Source organism: Bison bison, unplaced genomic scaffold, assembly GCF_000754665.1.
Source record: "Bison bison bison isolate TAMUID 2011002044 unplaced genomic scaffold, Bison_UMD1.0 scf7180017864317, whole genome shotgun sequence".
NCBI classification, from domain to species: Eukaryota; Metazoa; Chordata; class Mammalia; order Artiodactyla; family Bovidae; genus Bison; species Bison bison.
In genome coordinates, this window is record NW_011494889.1 from 1,180,761 (window position 1) to 1,185,069 (window position 4,309).

At 38.2% G+C, this 4,309-nt stretch overlaps 1 protein-coding gene across 1 annotated transcript in view; it reads left to right on the forward strand.

The window, feature by feature from the left end:
- DISP1 (dispatched homolog 1 (Drosophila)) overlaps positions 1–4,309 on the forward strand; it is a 223,123-nt gene that overhangs the window by 318 nt on the left and 218,496 nt on the right. The gene's annotated exons all lie outside the window — the stretch shown is intronic.

Genomic DNA, 4,309 nt, shown 5'->3' on the forward strand with positions numbered 1-4,309 from the left:
AAGGGGAGGAGGAGTGGTGGGTGACCCTGGGCAGGAGGCTTCTCGGAGGAAGGCTGTCTCGCTTGGGGGAGTGTCCCGGGACTTTGCAGAGATCGTCGGTGAGGGTGGCATGAGTTGGCAAAGGTTGGCTTGCTGAGGAGGTTTGAGAGCAGGGAGTCAGCCCTTCTCTGAGGGTCGTAGGTGAGAAGGACTCTTGACCTAACGGATTAGAAAGATGATCAGACCACCTATTGGATGCTGAACTCCTGTTGCCTCATTTGCAATTAATCCTGGTTTACTGATGCGGCTTTTTTTTTTTTTTAAACCCTTGTGAATTTCGGGGAAGAATTTACATTTCCAGGGAAAACTTGAGCTCTTCCGCACCCAGGTTCAACTTATGTTGCATTTCTTTGTCAAATAGATATTACTTTAAAGTTATCCTCATACTAGTAAGCCAGCTGAAGTTTCCCTTTTGGAATCTTTGCTACCTTGCAGAGTTTAGACTGTCTTATTTCCTTTGTCATGCAATCAGCTTCTAAATGCATTTAGAATTACAGTGATAATTACATGGAAAGCCAGTGCAGTCACGTTGTCAGTTACTGTTCATTGTTTTTCTGCATAACTTTGTAATGTATTTTTATTACAAGTTATCCGGTTGTATTTAGTTTTTGAGTAGCAATTCCCATGGGTTTACTGTTACTTTTTATTTCTGCTACAAGGAAAACATGTATTTTCCATTGGTAGATTTTTTAAAAGTATTGATAACCCAAGATCTGTTGTTATATACATATTAGCATATTTAGTTTTCCTTATTGGCAATTGTGTAGTGTGTGGGCTTGGTTTTATCATTACCAGAGGTAATTATTATTAATTTTAGTTACTGTCTGCATTTTATTTATGTTTTATGGACTACAATTGATATGTACTTCCTAATCTACATCATTATAGTGTCTCACTTCTATGTACTTACAAAGACTGTTTTAGCTTTAGGTAATGGCAAATTTTGTATTTTTGTCACAAACTGGGCAAGGTACCTAGGGAGAGCGTTGTCCTTGGTGGAGGGTGATATCTGATGATTGAGTCTTTTGCTTGTTTCAAGCAGTTTATATTTCAAAGGTTAACATTTTTTTATTTTTGAAACTATAGTATTGGTTTGTAGATCTTTTAGATCTGATTTAGTGATTTGACTTGCACTAATTCAAGTAAACCTGAGCAGTTTATGTTTATTGATGGCTTGGTGTCTTGCTAGCTTGTAAACTCTTTTCCTCAGCTTTCATGAAGCATACTTGACAAATCAAAATTGCGTATACTTGAGGTGTATAACGTGATAACTTGACATGTATGTATATTGTGAAATGATTATCACAGTCAAGCTAATTAACAAACCATCACTTCACATAGTTACTAATTTCTCTCTTTCGTTTGTGGTGAGAATGCTTAAGATGTACTCTTTTAATAAATTTGAAGTATGCAACATAGTATTATTAAGCTAAACTCTTGATGGCCTTGAAAATGTATGCTTGCGTAAGATTGTTACAACTTCCTGTGTTTAGGGGCACACCTGAAACTTTCAAGTGGAAAGCATTAGGTAAACATAAATAATGCTGTAACATGAAAGGGAATTGAATAATTTTTCAAATTAGAAAGTGAAAAGATGACACTGATCTTTAAAGCTATTGAATTAAATGTCAAGTAGATTTCTGTATGTTTTAATTTAATCTTATTTCTTTAGATAGTACTGTTTTTCTGAAAAGGCCTTTTCTGATTTTTCCATATATTGTTGATTTGAAAATGTGTTCTTTTCCCTTTTCCTTTGGGTTTTAGGAGAAAGCCTGTAGGTTCTTGGACATTAGTTCACAGGAGGGGAAGTGCTCATTTTTGAAACATAAGAGTCCTGCTTTCTGTAGCAAGTTTCTAGTTATGTGTCTGAGTAGTATGTTTGAAGTTTGATTGCTTTGTGTTCTGGATTATCTTTGGAATTTTTGTCTTTTGTTCTAATGCTGAGTAAATTTCTTAGCCTTCTCTAGATAAATTCTAAGTATTATTTTGTAGGATTTAGATGTATTTTACAGTTTAACCAGTAGTGGCATTTTTAAAAAAAATCAGGGTGTGGCTGATTACTCATTATTCTTATAAATTTACTATTTTTTATTTCTGCTGCACTGAAACATGTATCTGTGCATTGGAAGAACTGTTAAAACAGCTATAATCAAAACTGACTTGATATATACATGCTGGCACGTTTCTTTTTAATCATCAGTTTGTAGTATGTGAAGTAGTAGCTTGTTACATTGAGGTTTTTGCTTCTGTACTCTGATTGGGCTTTCTTGGTGGCTCAGTGCTAAAGAACCCATCTGCCAATGCAGAAGATTTGGGTTCGACCCCTGAGTGGGTAAGATCCCCTGGAGAAGGAAATGGCAACCTACTCCAGTATTCTTGCCTAGGAAATCCCATCAACAGAGGAGCCTGGCGGGCTACAGCATGGGGTTGCAAAGAGTTGGACATGACTTAGTGACTAAATAACAACTCTCTGATTATCAATTTTATGATTGTGTAGTCAATTCTCAGTTATCCGCATACCCTAGTGGGCAGCCATTCCCTGCCTTTTGATGGAATCAGGAGGATTTGTTACAGCTGAGGAGTACAGCTTTGAACAGGGGGATACCAAGCAGAGTGTTGATCTGCTGATTTTACCATCCAACTGTGTACTGCCTTTGATGCAGGCCCTCGGCAAGATTAACGGAGGCATAGTCGACCCCTTCTTTTAAAAGCTCTTTCTGTCCTTTTTCTTCTCTGAGTTAGACCTTTTTTTTCATAGTGACTATGATGACATGGCCCTCCGTGTGATGCAAGGCGAACAGAGGCCGAAAGGACTGCAGTTATGTTAGTAGAGCCTTGTTCATTCTGCTGAGTCTGAGCCCATAAATCTTGGCAAATTTTCCAGTCTCCAGGCATTGGGTTATGGCTGTGAACCACTTGTTTACATTATTGTTGTTTGAAAAATAGTTTTAATGCTAAATCATAATTGATTGAGGTGATATCTAGAGACTCTACTTCGTTCTGTTTGAGAGAGGCATCACATTAGATTTTATATGAGCTTTTCTATTAAAGTGATAATGATATGCTTCACAGTTACAAATATTGTAGAAAGTACACTGATTGCTTTTAATATTTGTTGTTCTTATTATTAGCTTTTGTTTTTATTTTGAGATTCCGAGGTAAAGAAAAACTATTGGATAAAAGATTTGGGCAGAGGTTGAAGAGGCTGACCATTACTGGTGACATGTTAAGGGGTAATGTTTGAAGCTGTCTGCAGTGGTTGGAAGGAGTGTCTAAACATTAAGGTTGTTTCATATTGCCAGTGCCTGGTGATGATAAGAAACAGAAAGACTTTTAGTTGCTTTTATTATTGTTTTAAAATACCCTGCTGACAGTGTGCTCCCTCATTGCCTGTAGTGGGCAGGGAAAAAAATCCCTTCCATCTCTCCCACCTCTGTGAGAATGACCTGGCACAGGCTGGGAAGTAAAAGTTTATATGGTAATTAGGAGTGTTGGAGAGGTTTAAGGGAAGGGTTGAAGGTTCAAGAAGTGTCAGTCGCTTAGTCCTGTCCAACTCTTTGCCATCCCATGGACTGTAGCCCACCAGGCTCCGCTAGTCCATGGGGTTCTCCAGGCAAGACAAGAGGGAGACAATATATATGTATGTGTGTATATGTGTGCATGTCACTCAGTAGTATCTGACTCTTTGCGACCCCATGGACTATACAGTCCATGGAATTCTCCAGGTCAGAATCCTGGAGTGGGTTGCTGTTCCCTTCTACACACACACACACACACACATCCATGAAGTTCTCCAGGCACACACACACACACACACACACACACACATAGAAATACATCCATGGAATTCTCCAGGCTAGAAAACTGGAGTGGGTTGCCGTTCCGTTCTCCAGATACACGTGTGCGTGCACACGCGCACACACACACACACACACAATTTTGATTTGCATTGTTGTATGGCATAAACCAACACAACATTGTAAAGCAATTATTCTCTAATTAAAAAACAAATTAAAAGGACATGTGAATAAAAAACAAATATTGAAGTTTATTTGCAAAATTGAGAGGAAGTAAACATTGGGATTGATGAGAACACTGTAGATGCCAGAAGACCAAGCACTATTTATGAGTGAACTTGTGTTAATTACAGCAGAGGAGGGCGGGCAGGCCCTAGGAAGTGATACATAATCAAGTTATAGGCTTTCCCACAAGAACTAGTAAGATAAGCAGTATCAGTCAACTCCTAATATTTTAAACCTAAATAATGACT